Raw genomic sequence first — 23,121 nt, forward strand, 5'->3', positions numbered from 1 at the left:
TTCGCCGCGTTAGCTGTTATAGTGGCTTGTGTGCACAAATGCACTAACGAGAATACTGAGCGCACATCTAAATATTCGCGACTTTGAGACGAGAACGGGGACATTAAAGGGGAGTTGGTATTCCATGTTATGTTCGAAAAAATTAGATCGGCAAATAAAAGAAAACTGAGATAGATCATGGTGCTTTGTTTTTGTTTCCATAAAAAAGTATGGCAACAGATAGGGAAAGGCTTAAGTGACCGTGATCGAGGAGGTTAGACTGAAAAAAATTCAGGGGGCACTTTGGCTCTCTAAAGTGCTGCAAGGCGAAAGCGTTTCCTGGCACACTGTTTGTTTTTATTTACTTTTGTTTTTCATATTCTTTTTATTTTGTCTCCTATCTTGTTTTTATTGCTTTTTATTTTTATTTTCATAACCTATTTTATTTTTCCTTATTTTCTTATTTTTATTTTCCTTTCCTTCACTTTATTCCTTTTATTTTATTTATGATCCTATGCATTCACTAGACGCGCATTTATTTGTGCTGGAACCTTGCGCCTTCGTGGCGGAGTGGTAGCGTCTCCTCTTCAAATGCCAAAGGCCCTGGTTCGATTCCCACCCTCGGCGCAGTTTCTTTTTAAGCAGTGACGCCGAAAGGCGGACAAATCTGCCGATGCGTCTGTCGACATGGCTGCCGACGCGTCTGTCTGTCGACATTCCTGCCGACGCGTCTGTCGACACGGCTGCCGACGCGTCTGCTAACGACAGTATGAGGCATTAAAGGCTTTCGCCTTAAAATAGTACAACAGCTTGAAACAGGTCTCCACATCATTCGTATATACTAGGACATTGCAGGAGCCCGGACAAAGGAAAATGCCAAAACACAAATTACGTTTGAATTGAGATCATGGCAGGAAAGTGGATGAAATGTAGCTAACCCGCCGCGGTGGCTCAGTGGCTATGGTGCTCGGCTGCTCACCCGAAAAACGCGGGTTCGATTCCGGCCGCGGCGGTTGAATTTCTTTGGAGGAGAAATTCTAGAGGCCCGTGTACTGTGCGATGTCAGTGCACGTTAAAGAACCCCAGGTGGTCCAAATTTGCAGAGCCCTCCACAACGGCGTCTCTGATAGCCTTAGTCGCTTTGGGACGTTAAACCCCGTAAACCAACCAATCAAATGTAGCTAAAAGAAGAATTGTGAAGAGAAGCAAAGAATGTAAAGCCAGAAATATGCGTATCAAAGAAGACATTGCACTGAGAAAATGGACAGCATGAAATAAATGAGCAGCACAAGTGCAGCGTACAGGTCTTTATCAAAGAATTTACTTTTTTGTTTATTTACCACCTCCTGATGGTGTTCGCTCCATAAAGGCATTATCAAAATTATCATAATTTTCAGTTTTATTTGCTTAGGAGAACGTTAGAGCAATAAGAACTTGGTTCATAACTGCACTTCAAATATTGCCATAAATCATCATACTCTTCGTCCTGGGTCACAAGAGCTGGGGCTTCATGAGATTATTATTATGGTGCATTAACAAAAAATTCAACATGCCGTCATCATGTAAGGATTAAATACTGGCACTGAAAAAACACCGCATGTTGAAAATTTTCACTGGCAGGAGGGAGTAACTTTCTTAACTGCGATGTTTTGTTCCTAAATAAATGAAAGACGTGTATGCTGACCTCTTACACCTGTTTTGCAGCAAAAACAATTCGAAAAATATGTAGCGTAAGATATAACACTAATTCACTGTGAAGCTTGATGCCTTGATTGGTCCAGTAGAGTGGAGGGCTGGACGAGTTAATTGGTGCACGATTGTAGAAAGAAAACCAGCGCAAAGGACGGGGACACAGAACTGGGAACACAGAACACAGCCTCGTCCTGTGTTCCTGTTCTGCGTCTCCGTCCTATGCCCTTGTTTTTTTTCCTTAATTGGCCATGCACTTGTGCCAATTTAAGTGCACTTCCTGTGAATTTTGCACAAACGTAGGTTATTTTTGCATTCACCATTTTAATAGACTCAGTTGTTTTATCATTTGGTCACTTCAGAAGAGAGGAGTTAGTATAGAAGTAAAATACTTGGATGATACAAGGAAATAGCTTGCGATGAATTTTCTCGTATTTTAATTGTGCCCGATGGGAATGCATTACCTGCCATACGGTGTTACTCAGAACCAAACACCCAGGGCTCTAAGCTGGGCAAAGCATGTATCATATGTGGAAGAGTGAATATGGTCATGGTGCGCTGGGCGTCTTGCATGCACAGCAGGAAGTGCTTTGTGTCTAGACCATCCAGGAGGGAATGCACAAGGACGGGAGGAGTACAAACGCTAAAAAAAAAGCTAGTTGGGGCTCGAAAACGCCTTTTTGGTTCTAGCAAGTACCAACGTTGGGGAAAAGCAACCAGTTTTGGGCGCCTTGAAGGGTAAGAAGAATGGAAGGTTCTGGGAAGCGTAGGAAGGGCTGCGTACAGCGCACGCGAGGTTGCGCGGTCACGGTGTCCAGGGAAGCTTTTCAAATGAATTACGGTATTGCTAGAAGGCTGGTCGTTGACCGAGGCCGACAAGGAGAACTTTCACTACCCGCCCCAGATGTCTATGTTTTCTTGGAGCAGCACCTGGGGAAAGGGTTAAATTCTTACACTCGCCACTGTCGGTATCCAGCGAAGGTAACGATAAGAAGTACTTGAAGCTGGGCTTGTTGGTGCATATTCGTGAAAGACATGAGAGCGCAAAACGGGGACACGGACGAGGAAGGGAACAGGACGAGCGCTGCCATTACAACAAAACCGCCTTCTTTGTCTGCCTGCACGAGCTGCAGATCTTTCGCTCGAAAAAACGAAACGACCTTCGCAGTGGGATCAGCTCGATGGCTGGGAGGGTTTGGACCCTTACTGACCTGGTGAGGGTGTCGACGCCGTCCAAGAGGCACCTTTCCTGGTTTTCCTTCGTTGCTTTTTGGCCAGTCGTCGGTTGAGGGCCAGCCATTCGTGTGGCTTAAGCTTGGCTTGTACGCTGAATTTTGGTCCTTCCTTTAGGACTGCCGCTATTCCTTCGGGAGTTCGGCTCCTCCCAAGTCTATCACATCGTGGCGTCCGGGATTCTTGATCTCCCCCTTCTTGAGTTGTTCCAAGTGTCTCGTTACTCGGTTCATAGAGCACTTCCACCAAAGCTCTGTTGTCTGGGCCGCGAGCTTCTTGCTTTCTCGATGTCTGATGGCCGCCAGCCACTCTTGGTCTTAGCATGCTGCGCGTAGAAGATCTTGAAGCAGCCTCACTTGGTACCACAGTTCGGACCGGAGTATCTTGCAGACTCGTTTGGCGTGGCCTACGGTAGGCTTAAAAGGACCGAAGATGCCGGTGACTTCACTAAAGGAAGTCCTAAAGGAAGGACGCTTCCTAAAGGAAGCGGCAGTCCTAAAGGAAGGACGAAAATTCAGCGTACAAGCCAAGCTTAAGCCACACGAATGGCTGGCCCTCAACCGACGACTGGCCAACAAAGCAACGAAGGAAAACCAGTAAAGGTGCCTCTTGGACGGCGTCGACACCCTCACCAGGTCAGTCAGAGATCCAAACCCTCCCAGCCATCGAGCTGATCCCACGGCGAAGGTCGTTTCGTTTTTTAGAGCGAAAGATCTACAGCTCGTGCAGGCAGACAAAGAAGGCGGTTTTGTGGTAATGGCAGCGCTCGTCCTGTTCCCTTCCTCGTCCGTGTCCTCGTTTTGTGCTCTCATGTCTTTCACGAAGGTAACGATGGGACGCTTTGTGGTGTCATTCTAGGAAAAACGCTTCGCAACTCACCGCAGAGCCGGCTGCCCTCTCTTGTCCGTCTACCCGGCAGGAGCTACTCTCTCCGGTGCCGGCAGCTGGGGAGACAGACAATAGTCGCGGGCGAGAGCAAAGCGGGGCCCCTACCACATGAATGGCATAAGAGGAATGTCACTGGTGCCTCCACTATGGCTCAGCTCGTACTTTTCTGGCGCAGCCTTGGTTGCTGCGTTTCGCCGTAATCGCTTGTCAGCGAAGTGAACACAACACCATGCCTTCCCGTGAATAGCAGAAGCAGGGACGTCGCGGCCACATCGGCATTCGCAGGATAGCGCCGCGCCGTCGTTTATTTGCTCGCTTATCCTCTGACAAATCAGTCTTCCTGTCGTGGCACGCCACCCACGGCTTACGACACCACGCCTGTCACTCCCATTCGTACTTCACGCGTTTCTCTACTTGCTATGAAAGTATTAGCCGTTGCGGCCACCAATTCAAGCAGCGAGAAAAATTTCAGCGCCGCAGGCTTCGTAATGAAGGAGCGCCGCTCTTGTTTCGATCAAGCCATCATCTATGAACAATTAAGCATATTAACTTAGAGTGATAAATCTATACCTTTATGCGTTATGTCTGGTGTATATTCGCAAACTGTGATCTGGAATGCGAGGTCAAAATTTGAATGTCATTGAAATAAACTCATTTTCCTGAAATTCTCTTCTTGTGTCGTCGCCGCTTTGCAGGTCGGGCCGGGCCCGAGCGTGCTCAGGGTCCTTCAATGTAGGGCCGGGCTTCTTGACGGTAGGGTAGGGCCCGGGCCGGGTGCGCGTTCGAAATTGCGGCCCGTACACAGCTCTATTCAGAAACCTAACCACATTTCCTTTTGTGAAAAAAGAGCTATGTGCAGACTTTAAATTGTGCAAGTATGAAGCTACAATGAAGCCAATTACAGACTTCTGTACAACAGCTAGAGGAATTTCAAGAGCATGCTATACGGGACGCTAGTTACCTCAGTCACAATTGATGCAGTCAAGTATTATTTTGTATATTTTTTTTACCCAACAGACATGAAATGTCTGAAGATGAATATCTACCAAACACATCGAAGCATCAGTTATGCGTGAAAAAAGTTGTACTCCAACATATAAATGCTCAAGTCTCGATAAGCAGGAATACTGAAGGAGAATAAAAAACAGTTTTCTTTTGTTCGGGCTCAAGCACCTGCTACGAACATATTCTTTATACATAGCAATAAAATTTGAAATAGCTGTATAAGAAGCCTTTTGGTCAAAATAGCTAAGTACGACGGAAAGGAGTCTGACATCGCACAATACACGGGCCTCTAGAATTTCGCCTCCATCGAAATTTCACCACCGCGGCCGGGATCGAACCCGCGTCTTTCGGATCAGCGGCCGAGCGCCATAGCCGCTGAGCCACCGCGACGGGTCGAAAGCACGGTGCAAGAATACTGAGGTGTTGACACTGCGCCCGCTCGAGCGTCCAGATTACGTTCGGCCGCGGCGGGGCGGGCCTTGCAGTTCGGCTGCAAGCCGACAGATGGCGCCGATGTCAGCGGGCCCAGTTGAGCGTTGCTGGCGCCTTGAGGTTCCGCTGCTCCAGCTCGATTCTCGATATCGTGGCGTGAACTGAATTCAAAACTGTAAGGAAATTCCTTGCTTGAAATTACAATCAGTAGTGTGCCAGTCTGAAAACTATGTTTGTATGAAATTATCGTGTGTAAAGCAGTTAATGATATGGACTCGGTCGAACAGCACTCGAAGCCCATTCAAGTTTCGCTTCCTCGCTCGGTTCCTGTTTCATTCGATCTACTCATAGCTCTAAGCACAATGAATGTAAGTGGGGGTCCTGCTACCATTTTCCGCTCGCAATGGTAGAATTGCCGTACCGGAAATTTTCTTGCTCCACTCTTATCGGCCGCCGCGGTGGCTCAGTGGTTATGGTGGTCGGCTGCTGACCGGAAAGACGCGGGTTCGATCCGGGTCGCGGCGGTCGAATTTCTATGGAGGCTAAATTCTAGGGGCTCGTGTACTGTGCGCTGTCAGTGCACGTTAGAACGGGCATAATTTTCATTAAGCTCCTTTCTACAGGAGGCTAAATGGCTCTTGAAGGACTCACGTGTGCAGGGGTCAGCGTTCAGCCAAGTACGCTTTCGAAACTCACAATGAGGTGAAAAAATATGAGGAAATCACCATCTCAGATGTTTGGACTGTCCTGTCACGGCCAACCTGTACTCCCACAATTTAAAAACAATAAAAAATTTCAGAACTTTATTAGACACCATATGCCCAGGGCAAATAAAAAATGCTGTAACTGGGTGAATGATTCAAGATATAATCAGTGTCACAGCGCGATAACAGCAGTTTTCGATGTAACCTAAACAGCAAATATAGCAAAAAATGTGGCATGTTAAAACATGTTAATGACAATTCCGGATAAAAGGAATTTTCTAGGTGACTTCCGAGGTGGCTTTCAAGGTCTCTCTTGCCGCTTGAGATACTTGGGACAGTTCAAAAATAAGGTAGGAACTGCATTTCTGGAAAGCACGGGCCTCTTTTCCGTGTCAAGTAGCACTCTTCCATCGAACTCCGCGTAATATGCCTGGGATATCGCGTCCCCTGCAAAATGATTGGCGCACACATGATCAGTGTGCATTAAAGTCCGGTCTGCCCTAGGAATCGCACGGCGCCACTTCTCCGAACGAACATTGTCGGAAGGAGCTTTGAGTAATGGCATACGCTACGCACAAGTCCGGTAGCCCGAACTGCAGTTGGGCACGAAGCACTTTCTTCCCATTGCGCAGCACTCGCAAGATGTGGGCTACTCTGCCGACGATAGCAAAACATACGGTCTTGTTGCAAAATAAAAGAACGCGTTTAAAACAGCACAGAAGTGCAGCCGCACACTCATAAATGTGGCAGGAACACATGCGCAGAGCCGCGCCACGCCGGACCGAGCCGCCAAGCGTGGGCCCGCCTTTCGCAGCGCCCTCTAGGTTAGCGACCGGTTGCCATGGCAACAGCCGCACCCTCCCCCGAACATATTGTGGCCGCGAGCAGGCGGCACGCTCGCACGCGGCGGGAGGAGAGTGTCAACACCTCAGTATATTATTCTTACACAGTGGTCGAAAGACATGACAGGGAAACGGCGAGGAGGCAACGCTGCAGTGCACGCTGCCTCCTCGCCTCTCGGCTCCTCGCGCGCAGCGGCGCAGCCCCGTCCGCTGACGAGCGGTGGCGGGGAAAAATCTAGAGAAAACATGCCTGTCCCCAACCAGAGATGACGTCAATAAATATCACGCGACCTTTACCGTCACGCGTATGATGTCATATTTTTTTGACCAATCAGCGTTTTCGGCCTACCTACCCGCAACCGCTTGTAAGGCAAGACAACGAATAAGCGTTTGCGGGTAGGTAGGCTGGAAACACTGATTGGTCGATGGGATGCGCTTCTCCGTGACGTTTTTTGGCTTCGCCCTCGTTCTCAACCGGACCTGGCGTCACCGCGTCTTTCTCAGCCTCTCCCTCCTAGAGCGCCAGGCGAATCGCTAGGCGCACCCGCCCCGCGTGCGTGGTGAACCGGCATTCGTTTCGTGAACCTCGGCGCTCCCGTTTCGAGGCGTGTACAGCTATGGCGCTCGTGCGTGGTGTGCTCGTCGGCGACAGCCAGCTGAAATTTGTGTGCAGTTCTTGCTTGCGGCTTTCACCGTTTCGCCAGGAGCACGTGGCTAGTGTCGTGCTCGTATTTGAAGTTTTTGCCGCGGCACTACAAGGATCCACATCAGGCGCGCTTTGAGGACCACCGTTTGACAGCCACGCTGACGCGCTTGTCGGGCGTGCGCATTCTCAACCCCGAGGTAAGGGCTGAACTACATCGTCGCAAGTTTTCTCGTTCATTGAGGACTCGATCGCCAAATCGCGGCGCTTGTAACGAAACTTTTTTTTTGCAGCATCGTTTCCTGGAAGCTTCTTGGAAGCCGAAGTTGTCATTGTTCGCCGCGGACCGCTACCACGTAGCGAGAGATCGGGGCACCGATCACAAGTCTAAGATTATCGCCGCGGCCCTGGTTAAAATCCATGGACCAGGGATCACTTCGGCTTCACGGGCAAGTCCAGGAGAGGTATGCGTCGTGCATCGGTGTCGTCGGTGTGGAGCAAAAGGCCAGAAGAGGGACCGCTGCTGGGCCTACTTCTCACCGCGCCGCCACGCCGCTGTAGGTCGACGTTGACGTTGAAGTGCTCCTCCAAACGTCCCTCTTCAGGGCCACTTCAGTGCTTCCTGGCAGATTGCGAGCATCATGTCTCGCGGCCGTGTTCCCTCTCTTTGTCGAAATTGCTTTAAAGCCCACGCTACGCCTCGTTGAATAGGTTAAGAAAGTGCAGCGCCTAGCTTTGTATCTTTGTGTTCTAACCTGTATACAGTGCACCTTTGTTCGCTCCCTACTTTTGTTTTTTTTCAGTCGTTTCCTGAATCCGTCCAAAGAGCGGGGCTTGCCGGATGATTGTTCGCCGTGAATGGAACCACGAGGCGATCGCACTGCATACAGCACGACTTTGTTCCCTTGTGTTTTTTAAATAAAAACATCAGATGTCGAAGGTCGTGGTCGCGTCCAAGGATTGCTTCGACAGCTCGGGCAAAACAACGAGGACTGCACACGCCGTGTCGTGCTGCTTAGTGAAGAGGCACAAAACGGATGCCGTCCTTACTAAAGGCCCTTCTCGGGGCCACCTCAGTGTTTCCTGGCAGACCACGCGCTTTCCGCCCGTGTACCTGTTCCCCTCATTTCCAGTCATTCGTAAGTTGCATATCAATGAATTAATAAATCAGTCAATGCACTTTATTTACCAGAAAAATCTGGCTTTTCACCCTGGGCTAAAAGCTGTGCACACAGCTTGACAAGGCCCAGGGGACCATTAGATGACAGTAGTGAACGTAAGAAAAACAATTTGCTACTTTAAAAGAACGTGGAAAGTTCACCAAACAACATAAGAGATACACATTACAATCTCATTAAAAAGAAAACACTTTGACAGCAGACATACAGTATCAACTTACACTATAATACAAAAATTACGACTTTCAGCACTATGGCAGAAAATATAAGAACAGCACATAAGGTAAAATAGAGAATGCAAATTGTAATAGTAGATATAGATTAGCTGTTTAAATTTTACTATGCATAAAATGAGTCCTCAGCTCCTTGGGCCTAAAATCGGCTTGTGTGCTTATATACCGTTTACAGCGCGCAGTTCTTCCGTTTGAGACCAGATGGCGCCACACGTGCGCTCGGAACACGGCACCATTACTGGCCTCGTAAGTCGCCGGCGTGTACGCCTCGAGTCAGCAGTGGAAATTTCGCGGGTGGTTGCGGAATGTTTTTGCTACGATGTGAAAAGGCAGAGGAAACACATGCTCGGTTGTGGATTGCAAGAATTGCGACAGAGAGTTAAAGGGTCCCTGAAACGGTGTCCATGTAGGCAAAGAGAAGTCGAAGTATTGATAGACATTGAACGATCCATCATCCTACCGCAAACATTTTTGATCTACCTTGTGCGGAACCAGAGATAATGGATATTAAAAATGACCACCAGCCTTTTCCCTCTCAACTCGTACACCGGAGCGAACCATAAAAAAATAAAGATTACAGGCCTGGACCATGCTCCGCCCACAAATACGTCATCGACGAGATCGGTTTGTTTACTTCCGGTTGACGCGCGCTTTCGCTCGATCGCTCGCTCGCTCGCTTTCCCGCTGTCTGCTATGTTCACCTGTGTCTCGCAACCGTCGCTGCGGCTTCTCTCGTACTATAGACCCCGAGCAGAAGGAACGACTTTTGCGGATGAGTGCCGAAATGGGATTTCAGCCTTAAGGCGGGGACACATGTGCGAAAAGTGTGTGCGATTCGCTGCGGCGCGCCGTTGTGAACGACGTCGTAACAACCGATCGCAGCCCGTCGCCTGCGTCCAACCTGCTGGATGTCTACGACAAGCCGCGCGCGGAAAACGCAACGACGGGAAGCGGGAGCCAATACGAGTGCGGAGAGCGGCAGCGTCATGATGCCGTACAGCGCGCTGCTCAGGGCGCTCGGGGCCGAGCCACGCCGGACCGGCCTGCCAGCCTTGATGCCGGCCACCGGCGACTGAAAAACGCGCTAGTATTATTTGTTCTCGTCCATAGCAAGCCCTTAGATAGGTGCATGTCAAAAATGCATAATTTCTGACGATCGTTGGCCAATACCGAGTTGCTGGTAAAAGTGATGACTGCGATACAAGCAAATTTCATCCAACAGCCGATTTGGTGCTGCTGCTACTTAGTGCAGTTCGCCTACCGTCTGCTAGCTCCGTTGCTGAAGGCATCGTGGAAATCGAACATATCTTTTATTATGGGACGAGTTCGCAGTAAAGCGATGTGAATAGTAGGCCTTTTATTATAGCGCAGGCAACTTCCGAAGCGCCGTCAGCTGCGGTTTCAATGCGAAACCAGATAGGCCTAGCGACGACTAGGGCAGCCTGGGACCAGCGCGCAGTTCGTCGCGCGGCGTTGCCGCAGGCGGTGTCGTTGCCGAAAGATCCACTTTTGCACAGACATATTTTCGTTGCTCGAATCTAGGAAGCATCCTCGCTGGTATCATGGCTGTTTTGCATTTTCTTGTGCGAACGTGATGTATGCCGAGCATGCCGGCCGGCCGGCCAGCCTGGATCCCGTCTGCCGGCGACATAAAAACGAGCTAAAGTGTGTTCTTGACGTAAATAATAAACCCTGGGATAAGAAATGTGAAAAATGTGTCATTTTTGAGGATCGCTGACCAATACTGAGCTGCTGGTAAAGGTAACGACTGTGATACGAGCAAATTTCTTGCCACAACCGTCTCGCAGCTGCCGCTGGTCCGACGTGGGGTCCGGCTCGCCTGGCGCCCGCTCGCTTCGCTGCAGAAGGAGTCGCGGAAAGTGATCATACTATTATTTTATTGTGAGATGATGCTGTTGACTGCAAAGCGATGTGTAGAGTATAAACCTTGTATTATAGCTCAGGCGACTTCCGAAGCGCCGGCCGCTGCAGCTTCGATGCCAAAGAGGCAATAGGCCTAGCGACGACCACGGCAGCCAGGCAGCAGCAGAGCTCGTCGCCCTGAGGGCCCTCGAGCGGTGCCGTTGCCGAAAGCTCGCAACATAAGCAGGCGTGCTTTGTTGCTGCTCGAGAAGTATTTCTGATAACAAGGCGATCTTTCCTTGTGATATTTGTACACCATCACAAGCAGCGCTCAGGCATTGCTGCACGGCGGCGAAGTGCGACACGTTTTGTGAGCGGAGCTTGGGTAGGGCGGCGCAGCGATGCTCACCGCTCCGTGTCTCCCTGCTTGTAGTGGGGCGGCAGTTCGCAAGCGACGATCGGTGCAGCGCGTCGGCCAAGCTCACGCCATTCAGAAATCGAGCGCCGAATCCTGACGACGACGACGGCTCGCTCACTTCCATCTTTCGGCAGACAGTGCCGAAGGGCAACATCTTGCCGAACCCTGGCTTTGCAACCAACGACACAGCACGGCCGGTCCATTTTGATTGCGCATGCGACGGAGGTCGCGACAGAAATCAGTAGTGCGGTGACTCCAAATCGCACCTCGATTCTCGATTCGGTTCGACGGCGGCGCCGGCGGAGTGACACAAGCGGCACGAGCAGACGAAAACATTGTAAACCGGAAGTGCAGTACTAATTTCTGACACCAAACACACAATAACTGCGTAAACATGCATATAAACGACAACTCTGCTTGCTGAAATGCGAAATGTTTCCGAAAAGAGTAAGAGTGTGAAGTATCTAGAGCTTCTAGTTTGTTAAATGCGTGATTTCACGTTGGCACCGCGAACCAATCATAGCCCAGCACTTGTGACGTAAAGAGTACAAACTGACGTAATGAGTACGGATTCGGACGGAAGTTCACCGCCGCTGGTCGCCGCGAGGCTCGGGAGAGGTAGTTTTTGAAAATGTATTGTAAATTATCTACTCGCCTTTGATGTATTGTACGCGGCATGAACGTTCAGTGGCCTACGCTCTACATAATGTAAGTATTTGTTTGCCAACCTCAGACACCCCTTTCAGGGACCCTTTAAAGGTGCGGGATGCGGTAGTTTGCGAGCTTCATGAAACCGAACTGCACAAGGAGGTAACGCCAATGTTCGCGCCCGTTCGCCATGCACACTTTCCGAACGGGCGAATGCAACAAACACGTTCGCCAGCGCTAGATAGCTAATAAAGAAAGGTTTCGATATTGGAAAATCTGCGAGGGTAAGTGCACAACACAGCCGCATGAAGAAGCTGTGCCGCCACCTAAACCATGACGGCGTGCTTTCAGTTGTTGTGCACTGTGCTGAGACCGCATTGATCGTAAGTCATGGTCTGTGACCATTAGTAAAACGAGCGCCCGAGGCCGAATTAGGAACGAAAAAAAAGACGACTTACGCTCCTTCATACGCCTGCTGTTTATTATGCACTGCACAGCCATGCGAGCCGACAACGCTTACCGTCAGTCCGTGTATTACACGCCGTCTTGGTGCTACTGTTCAATTTCGCTCCAAGTAGCGCGGTTTTCGTGGACCATGTTCGGATTACAGCATTTGGTTTACGGCTGCGGTGCCGGGCGGTTGTCACTTGCTCGCGGTCCATGCGAGACAGTCACTAAAAGTGACTCCGCACGCTCAGAGTGAAGCTGATTAATTACAACCAAAGAGACCACGAGCATTTCCATGTCCGCATATCGAGCGTACCAAAATTTTTTATATGAGGCTGACATTACTGTGAAATTCGTCCAGCATGAACGCATGGCCATGCGCGCGTTATAACAATTATATCGCGGAATCCTTCGAAACGATTGCACGCCAGCTTGTGAAGGCTGCTTGATGCATGGTACTGCTACCATGATAGTCAACCTTTGTGCGTCTATTTATTTTTGTCGCTTTTATATGTTTAATCAACCAGTAGGAAATATTTCAGGTTTCCTAAGCACCGTTAACAGGTTGTAAACAAATGCATACGATGTGCATGTGAGCGTTTTAGAGCAGTGTCTGCATGCAGGTACAGAATAGGACAACAGCCTGTAAGGCTGCAAGAACATTAAACCTTGCCGTTTTATATAATAACAATAAAAAAGCATTAAGCAGTCTTCAGCGCATCCAAAGACAAGCATTCAGGCGATCCGTCCATTGGCTCGAAGAGGCGGAGAGCTCAGCGGCTCTCCGCGACATGAAGTACGATCGCGTTTTCACGCCTGCAGTGTTCAAATCAAGGTTCTCACATATCCTTCCAAGCTTTGGCCAAACCTTAGTTCCGTCTTCCCTCTCCTTTACAACCGTATTAGCCGGAACACTGCCTGTCGGAACCGAACCGTCAGACGCAGCAGCCTTCGCGACGAGGCGCGCACCGAGCGGTCAGGAGGAGAGTAATGGCGGCGTGATCACGTGATCAAAGATGGCAGCCCCCATGATAAGCCGCTGTAAAGCGTCTATATAAGCATAGGTCCTTCAAGTCCTGCAGAAGGCTTGAATTTGGAATTGCTAATATCAACGAAGGTTTAGAAAAACTTCAGTTTGGGCTAGATGGTGCATAGTACTTGAGAAAACAAATAGCGCCTACGACAAACACAGCAGAAGAACGATGCAGGACAAGCGCTATCCTGCGCTGTATGCTATGGAACTTTGTGAATGTGAAAAATGAACCTTCACGTCAGTGCAATATGAGTCTTTCGGGTGCCTACAAAGCGTTATTACAGAAAGAAAAAATATTAGTGAATGTTGTGTGGGAGGCTTGAATATTACTCTGTATTTGTTTATTTATTTACGTTACCCCTCAAGGCCAGTGGCATTACACAGGGGGAATGGTAAATATACAAAAACAGAAAAATACCGTTGATTACATGACTGTTAAACAGTGCCTGAATATATAATGTTAGCTAGTGCTACGTTGAACTGCTCATAATTTTCAGTGCCGGCAACTTCTGCGGGAAGTTGGTTCCGGTCGCATGAGGTTCGCGGCAGGAATGGCTGCGAGAAGCATTTCGTGTTGCATCACACAATTCCGACTCTGTGATCATGATCAATGCGGCGGGATACAGAAATTGGCTGGGGGATGAGGTGATCACGAAGAGCGGGATGATGGTACAGCTTGTGGAACAGGGTGATACGAAACACTTTTCGACGCGATGTCAGTGATGGGAGGCAGATATTAGACTTCATCGTAGTTATACTCGCTGTGCGGTTGTTTAACAAGGATCAAACGCACAAAGTTATTTGCACCAGCTCAAGATCATTAATGAAGTTGTCATGAGCAGGGTGCCATGCAGGTGTTGCATACTTGAGTTTCTACAGTATTAGCATTTGATAAAGCAACAGTTTCAAGTTAGAAGGAACGTTAAAGAAGTTGCGACGTAAGTAGCGAAGCATGCGATTAGCATTTTCAGTTATGTTCTCTGCATGAAGAGACCAGTTAAGATAATAAGTAATGTGGACGCCGATGCATTTGTATGACGAGGCTGATTCCAACGAAATGTTATCGATGTAGTAATGAGGTGAAACGGAAGTTTTTCTAGATACACGCATGACTTTGCATTTGTTCATATATAGCTACACTCACCATTCTTCGCACCAGCTCCCCTATTGTGTTGAGGTTTGAATGAAGTCAGTGGCGGTCTTTTCAAGTAGTCCCCTGCTTTGTACGTTTACCTTGTTGGCGGCCGTCTTATTTCACACAATTCCACGTTCTACATGTTGATAGTTATACGAGCACAATTCGTTGTGATTGTCGAGGTATTGTATTCCTGCCGAGCCCCCACCGTTGTCTTGCCATGACGGCAACAGCGGTGCCATTCACCTGCGGATGCGGTGGCCAGCAACCTCATCGGGTCGGAAGGGAGCCACCCATTCATGTCTTTATCCCACCATGTCCCATGGTGGGATAAAGACATGAACAAGACATGGATAAAGACAAGACGTAATGTGGACGCCGAGGCGTTTATATGACGAGACTATTTCGGAAGAAATTTTATCGATGTAGTAGTGATGTGGGGCGGAGGTTATTCTAGACACACGCATGACTTCGCGTTTGTTAATATTTAGCTGCATTAATCATTCTTCGCATCAGTTCCCTATTGTGTTGAGGTTTGACTGAAGTCATGTAATGTTGTTTGTGCTATTTCTCTAAAAATGACGCAAAAATCAGTGAATAGGTGAATATGAGAATCCATAAGAGCGGGGATCATTAATGTTAAATTAGGAAAAGTAGGGGTCCAAGAATTGAACCTTGTGGAACTCCGGAAGACACCTGTGTAAAAAATGGTGCTATAACCGTTAGCAAAAACCAATTGTGAACGATTAAGTAGACATTCAATCCATTTCAATAAGTTAGTCAATATTCAGGTGTTTCAGTTTGATGAGGCAAAAGGTTGTGACATACATTGTCGAAAGCCTTCGAAAAATCCAGAAATATACAGTCAGTTAGTGACGATAGGTCTAGAATACGATGCAATGCATGTGTAAACGATATTAACTGTGTTTCGAAAGAGTAAGTTTTTCGAAAACCATGTTACGCTGACGTAAAAAAGGAGTTCAATTAAATGAAGTTAACAAGGTTGGTGAGTATTACATGTTTGACCATTTTGGATCAAGTACTGGTAAGGGATATGGGACGATAATAACTACGGGATGCTTTCCTGCCAGATTTGTAGACTGTAACCACCTTTCCGATCTTCCACTCAGTAGGCAGCGTTGACTCACACTAAACAGTTTCTCACCCTTAAGGGTGCAAATCAGTTTGTCCCCAGACGAACACCCTTTGCACCCAATTGGGTGCTTGAAAAAGGGTGCTGAGAAAGGGTGCAGACATCAGCATCCTTAAGAAAGGGTGCACAGCATGAAATTTTAAAGGGTGTAAAGGTTGCACCCTTACTAAAGGGTGCTATTTTAGCCATAACACCCTTCAAAATGGGTGTTAGAAGAGTGCTCCGCATTGATTCACCGAACAAGCAAAAGGCTAGGATTGATGCATGAGAGCAAATGTGCCCATATGTGTAGAACGGTCGAATCTGCAGACAGTGCTGGTTGACAGGCCACTGCTGGCAACTGCGATGCATTGCATGATGTTCTATAGCTACCCAGTTTTTTGGATCATGCATGCGGTGCATCAATCGACGGCCCCTCCATGCATGTGCTGGATATGCTTGGTCACCATCCAGACATGCCTGCAAGGAAAAATTTATTATGGCAAACAATGCTGACCACTTCAAAGGTAACATATACTCCCTTGACAAAGGCAGATAATACACATCATGCAGCACTGGGCCACATTTTCCTCATTTGGGGCATGTGCAGCACAGGGAGCCTTGTATATATGCATATCAGAGTGGAGATGAGTGAGTGCATATGAGGCTACAGTTTTGGCATAACAGAGCAAATTTATTAAAAACACCAAAAAACACTTCACACAATGCCACTACATACTGAAGAAAAATACACATCACCTCGACTATACTTAATTACTAGGGCCCGGAACTTTAGGTATTTGCCTAAACATGCCTATAAATGCCTAAATGGGGGATTTTTGCACTTGCCTGCCTTTTTGGCATTTTTTAAGAAATCGTACCTATTTGACCGTACTTGTTGCCTATAAATGCCTAAATCCGGCATTTCAGTCCTAGGTGCCGTTCTCCAATTTTTTAGACATCTTTCTAAGTACAGTGAAAGGCACGTGCCGATGCACGCACAAAAGGCGCGGGTCTAGCCAAACCTTTTTCTCGAAGTGTAACTGGCGCAACTAAGCAGGTTGTATATCTGCTTGAGTGTAACCCGACACCCGAACCGGCACCGTCCAGCCGGCAACCGTAGCCTCAGCGCGCGCAAGACTAGCACACTCGCACGCTCACTGCTCGCTCGTCACTCGGTCGACTCTCGACCGCCTACTCCTCCACAAGGAAGGGCCACTTCTCTGCCTACCGCTTCCAAAACATGTGACATTGACTTGAGTGGCCTCACAAACTTTGCTTCGTCAGCGCTCTCCATTTCATTTCATATTGACATGCCGAAAGAAAAGGTATCGAGAGGCGCTCGTTGCAGGCACTGGGTTTCGCAGTTTGGAAATGCTTTTTCAACTGATGGAACTCTGCCATTCTGCAAAGGGTGAGAAGCTTCAGTACCAAGAGGGAAGCGATGCCATGTAGCGCAACACGTCGCTACCAACAAGCATATTGCAAACCTGAAGAGAACGACGGAGGGGACATCGCAGCTCCTACTGGCAGAGGCTTTCAGCAGTAGTTCGGCAGCAAAGGAATCGTCATTTGCCACAGAGTTGTGTCAAGCATTTTTGGAGGCAGATATCCTGTAATGGAAACTAACTAACAGTGGTTTTCGGATTTTTGTGGAAAAGTACACGAAGCAGCATGTTGCAGATAAATCAACACTTCGTAAGAGATACGTGAAAGAGTGCTACGAGGATACTCTCGCCAAAATCAGAGATGAAATTGGGTGTCAGTCGACGAAAACGCGGACGCTAGCGGACGGTATGTGGCCACCTTCATCGTCAGAACACTGAGCCCAGAGAAATCCAGACGAGCAATCCTGCTCAACTCAGATGTTCTTGAAAATTTCAGCCATTCGACGACAGCGCGTTTTTTCACTTCATGTCTGGAGCCTCTATGGCCAGGAAATATTCAGTATGAGATGATACTTTTGTTCGTTACGGATGGTGCATACTACATGTGCAAGGCAGGAATGGGACTGATGCTTTCATGCTGCAAGATGGTTCACCTGACCTGCGATGTCTATGAAATGCATCGTGTGGCCAAATGTGTCCGACTCTCTTTTCCCCAAGTAGACGAGTTAGTATCTAGCACAAAACAATTGCTGTTTTTAGCGCCACAGCACCTGACATTCCTCTGCCACCAAAGCCTGTTTTGACTCAATGGGGAACATGGACAGACGCAGCAGTATAATAGACACTGCACTCTTAAGTGGTCTGATCTGTCCTTTAGGAAATCAAGGATGACGCTGCGCGTGTGATTAAAACAACAGCTATGTTCCAGGAGGCGAGCGTGGAACATGACCTCACATACAGCACTGCAAACTTCTAAACACTTACAGAAAGGATGACAACGTTGGAAAAGGCCGGATTCTCAGTAGATGAATCATTGAAGGCAGTCGAAGAAGTACAGGCAGCACTTCGAAAACTGGAAGGAAAAGGCGCTACTATTCTACGAAGATGCAACAACTGGTAGAAAAAAACAGAGACCTGGAAACAATTTCGCAAATCAGAGACCTTCTAGGTGGAGACGATACGGCCACATCACCTGAACGCCTGAGCCCCTGTGAACTCTTATGTTTTAGGTTCACCCCACTAACTTCATGTCACGTCGAAAGTAGTTTTTTAAACAACAAAGCTATGCTTAGCGAAAACCGAAGGAGCTCCAAGTTGAAAATCTGAGAATGTGCTTTATTGTCGCGTGATTCAATTGAGGACAGCGTACGCTCCATGCTTGACTGACAAATCCTGTACTAATAAATAAAAAAGTATTATTCAAAGCGTCTATTTTTGCTTTATAGCACCTATTGCAATATTTTTTAGAGCCTAGATGCCTGCCTATTTCGAGGATCTTTAATGCCTAAATTTCCAGGCCCTATTAATTAAACACTTTTTGCGACTTTATTGCGGAATTTCATTGCCACCACCCTTGGTGTGCTCAGTGTGAGGCCAAGAAAAAGGCGCTCTAACACTACAAGCGTGTTGAACAACTTCCGGTCGTATTGAACATTAAAGAGCCAGTAGGCCGACAGAACAGCTGCCAGCCCCTCCTCTGCGTTTTTTAACCATATACAGTTTTTCCCTATCCACCTTAATATGAAGAAACTCCGCCTCTTCAATATGCCGTCCGGTGAAAACTATGCAAGGCGTTGCAGGAACACTCAAGTCCTGTGATGGCAAGAAATATTTCATTGTTAGAAACAGGCCACAAGAGATTAATTCAATCCCATCTCTCCATGCTTAAGTCACCCCCTTCGTAAAGTTATCTGTACGTTATACATTTTTTCAGTACAATACAAAGAATGTTAAGCTTCTCTTACATTTACACATGCAATTTTGGTTTATGTGCAACATTAATTTTTGGACCCCAACCAGCAGCACTCACAATTATTAGATGACAACTTCATTACCTTTATTTATTTATAATACATTTGCTAACCAAAATTACACCATTTCACTGAAGTAACTACATTGATATTAAGCTTCCTCTGTTCATTGCATCACAGTAAAGCTCAGCAACGTCTTAAACCAATGCTTTCAGTAAAGCCCATTAGTTCTACACATGCATTATAGCAGCACAAAATCAAGAAACTTACCTCCTCTCGCACAAACAAAGCTGAGAGCCCGTTCACTTCTTTCACATTTGCAGACAATATCCGCAAAACCGCAACTGTTAGGATGTCTATAAAAGCAAAACATTTATAGGGAACGCTTCAATGCATTTTTTTAGTATCTTCCTAAAGTTTCCTAATTATGTGACAACGGCTGTTTAGAAAGTGATTTGCTCTGTAACCTGTGCCCACAAGTAACGGAACATTGTTGCTGGGTTAACAGTATATTATTTATGTCTGCTGCATCATGAAGGCCATTCCAACGGGTCTTCAGATATTGTCTAGTACTTGACACAGTGCAAAACGTTCCTTATTTACACATGTAACTCTGCTATACTATTACAACAGTTTATTTCTGTTCCGTACACCAAGCAACATGCCATCAAATTCTTTCCATTCAGGACCAGACACGAGTTGCAAACATCGAAAGAACCAAACCTTTAAACATGGATGAACTCTACTGCTATGCCTATAAGATGAAACCCTGCAAAAATAATTTGCTAGAGAGTGTACGTATTAAATATACCAATAAAGCCTTTGTAACAATACTCACGTCGCGTTCGCAGCCTCTCTGGTGCCATTTCTCCAGCACTTCGGAGAGATTCCATGATGCTTGCTTCACAAGCAATCAGCTGCATATGTGCTAATTTTACAATTTTGTCGATCCCTTCTGCTATGGTTGCTGAAGGGTTGACCTTTGTCAGTTTGTGAAAGTCGCTGCAAAACTGAAAAAAAAATATAAAAGTGCTTTACAACAAGATCCCAACACATACAAAGCAGTGATTTTACTTTATAATGGCATCAACTGAATATAAGGCAAGGAACTGACAAATGTGCAGTTAAAACAAGCACTCTGACCACACAAAATACTAACACAACCTTATTTCTGGAGGTGCACTTGGGCCTGAAAACGTTGATTCACACACGAAAGAAAACCAAAAGTTATGGTGATGACAGTTTAATCTTGGCACAAGCACAGCCTTCGTGACACAGCAAATGAGTCTTCTGCCCAAATGCATTTGAGCACTAGCTTTTTCTCTACATCAATTTTTTGGAAGCAGTAGCTGACCGTTTTTTTGTACTACAAAAAACATGAGTTCGTAGAAGAGATGTCAAATCTCAAGAAATGTTGAAAGCTAGGAAAAAGGCAATTCTTTATTTTCTTCCCCAGAAGAATGCAACATTTGGAAAAAAAAGCGATAAAGCACATTTTCATTCAACAAACTTATCTTGCAAATCAGAAATAAGTAAAGAATTTTGTTGGCACCAGAGCAAAGCTACTGCAAATCCTTTTGAGGAAAACTTAGTGGCAATGCATAGAAACCAGTTGATGCAAAGCGCAGCATCAGTCTACCCAGCATGACATTTCAGTGACTAACGTTCGGCCGCCGATTCCAAGGTCGGCAGTTCGACCCCGGCCACTGTGATTGTATTTCAATGGAAGCGAAATGTAAAAACGTCCGTCTGCTATGGGATGTGAATGATGTTAAAGAATCCCAGATGACCTAAATTAATTCGGAGCCCTCCAATACCGTGTACTTCAAAGCCCTGACTTGCTTGAGAACATTCAATCTCATAATCAAAAGAGTATACCGGGGCCACTGAAGTCTGCTTTAGTGGAGAAATGCAAAAGCAATGTGCACTACTGCTGTTTCTGTTGGTGCGTTTGTGCAATTTAGTTCGCAGTGGCCACCAAACCGCACACCATTCAGAGCTCCTCCATGGGCCAATCCCCATACTATATGCAGAATTAGACATTCTCTACTGAACGTTCACAGACGCCAGTGAGAGCTCATGCCACTGCCAGTGCAGTGGTGCAGCAGTTAAGCGAAGCTCCAATGCATTGGCAAGTAGCTCTGCCTGCCACAAGCACCCATACGGATCATGCGACCCATGTTGCTCTCCTACTAGGAGTGCGCACTTTCTGTTCACACACTTGACGCACAGAACACCGCGTCATGAGCCAAGAAATGCTTTCGCATTAAAAATGGCAGTCATTTCCTCGGCTAGGCAAAGTCAAAGCAGCGTGGTAGTTCGAGCTGCTTTTACTGATATGCTTCGTTTTTTTCACTTGGTTTTGCATCTTAAAACGTTGCCACGCTGAGGAGTGTAGGGTGTGTCTTCCTTCATGGGCTACACCCCCCACCCCACCTGATACTGTCCAAGCTTACAACCTGATTACCACCTGCGTGGTGGTTCTTGCTTACTATGTTGTTAGTACCTGCCCGGTGATTACTACTTAGTCGCCTGAATGTGTGACATCAGCATAAATTACCCATAGTGCGTCCCCCACTGGAGGTAACGCAGTGAGCCCTGGCTTACGAAACACACAACAGCTAAATGCAGGAACTGCTAGTAGAAGTGTAGTAGAAGTGCTAGCAGAAGAGTAGCAGTAACAAAATTATTGCATCACTATGACGTCATCACTAGGGAAAAAAAATGTATGCTCATGCGCCTTTTCTTGCATTAAGGTTCGAGAGCATGTAGGTACACAACGCTTTGTATGCATTCCCCCCGTAGAGCAGCTCAGTGTGCACATTACCGAACTGTGACCAGTTTTTTTTTTTCACAGCCCGCAATCTTGGGATCAGCAGCCAAGTGTCAAAGCCACTGAGCCACTGTGGCAGCACCACAACCAACCGCTGTACTCAACGACATTATACCACAAAACACACTGATCATGTTACTCCACCGCAACTTCATAGCCCCAAATCCACAGGTGCAACGTATACACTCAATTACTCATGACTTTTTGTTTCCCTTATGTCTGTTGGCAAGTCTGCCTACTCATTTTTTTTTACTCTCCGTGATTACACGTGGACACACCTGCTCACATCGCAAGCCTGCCACGGCTGCAACTACAGTACCGTAGAAACGCGTGTAAGGGCCACACACTGTTTTCACGAAGGAAATACTGAAAAAAAAAAAAGACCCGTGTAAGGACCGCACCCAAACTTTCCATGACCCACACAATGCACGTGCCGTGGCCTCCGTGATCAGCTCCGGCTACGAGCAATGGTGGACTTGATCGCGGAGGCCACACACATGCACAGGAGCTGGCCAACCATGGATGGCACCCAAGGCCACGTCTCATCATCATCAACTTTTTCTTCCGCCGCGAGTCCTGCTATCCATATTGGCATCAGTATCACGAGCTCCAGCTTTCTGTGGCTGTCAAAGGCACGGGAGTTGTGGTAGTGTGTTAGTTCACTGCAGTTGTGGCTTTCGTGTGCTGCTGCCAAACATTGCAATTTTAGCATGATGGGCAAGCACCTTAATATCTACATGGCTGAGGGTTTGCTCTTGGCCACGACAAGTACGCGGCAGGCAGGGAATTTGACGTGGCTGAGAAGTGCGTCCGATGATAATGCAACCAAAAGGACGCATTGAAGAACACAAGCTGCAAAAAGTGCGCTTTCAGAGGCAAGCCGTGCAAGTTTCCCGAACTGGAAGAAGAGTTGCTCTGCTATGTGATGGAAGTGTGGAACAGTGGCTATGCATTGACAGCGGACATGATGCGCAACTTCTTGTGGGATGAGCATGCGCACAGCACCAGCTCGGAGTCTGAAGACTACGCGAGTGATGATTGAATGTATAATAAGTGCTGTTCATTCCCTGAATGGTGTGTTTTTACATACAATTTTTTTCTCGCACATTGTGTGTATGGGCCGCACCCCAAAAATTGACCCATCTGAAAAAAAGCCTTTATATGGTATTATAAAGACATTACCAAAGGCCCCGGTCAAAAGTTAAGGCACCAACCTGAGTCCACTGCACCTGCTGGCTGTCGTCCTCAGGCAGCAGCCGTGCCAAGGCAATGCACGACAGACAGGCCGCATCAGGTGTCAGCCCTTCCACTGCTGCCAGCAGGGTGTCCTCCAAGGCAGTGATGTTCCAGCTCTGGCCCTGGGCAAGGGAGGCAATGTGGCGCCAATGTCAGAGCACAGATCAATGGCTGAACCACTTTTTCCCACAA

At 47.4% G+C, this 23,121-nt stretch overlaps 2 pseudogenes across 1 annotated transcript in view; one reads left to right on the top strand and one right to left on the bottom strand.

Moving 5' to 3' along the window:
- Positions 1–7,330: 7,330 nt before the first annotated feature.
- LOC149357481 (uncharacterized) lies at positions 7,331–8,110 on the top strand (annotated as a pseudogene).
- Positions 8,111–16,175: 8,065 nt separating this feature from the next.
- Positions 16,176–23,121, bottom strand: part of LOC149357482 (uncharacterized) — a 52,073-nt pseudogene continuing 45,127 nt past the window's right edge. Inside the window, exons 10-13 of the transcript XR_016291843.1 lie at positions 22,908–23,051; positions 19,699–19,870; positions 19,131–19,216; positions 16,176–18,702 (exon numbers count right to left, since the gene is read on the bottom strand). The product of XR_016291843.1 is annotated as an uncharacterized LOC149357482 (transcript). The remainder of the gene's footprint in view (positions 18,703–19,130; positions 19,217–19,698; positions 19,871–22,907; positions 23,052–23,121) is intronic.

This window comes from Amblyomma mixtum, chromosome 3, assembly GCF_055824585.1.
Source record: "Amblyomma mixtum isolate Tamu chromosome 3, ASM5582458v1, whole genome shotgun sequence".
Lineage (NCBI taxonomy): Eukaryota > Metazoa > Arthropoda > Arachnida > Ixodida > Ixodidae > Amblyomma > Amblyomma mixtum.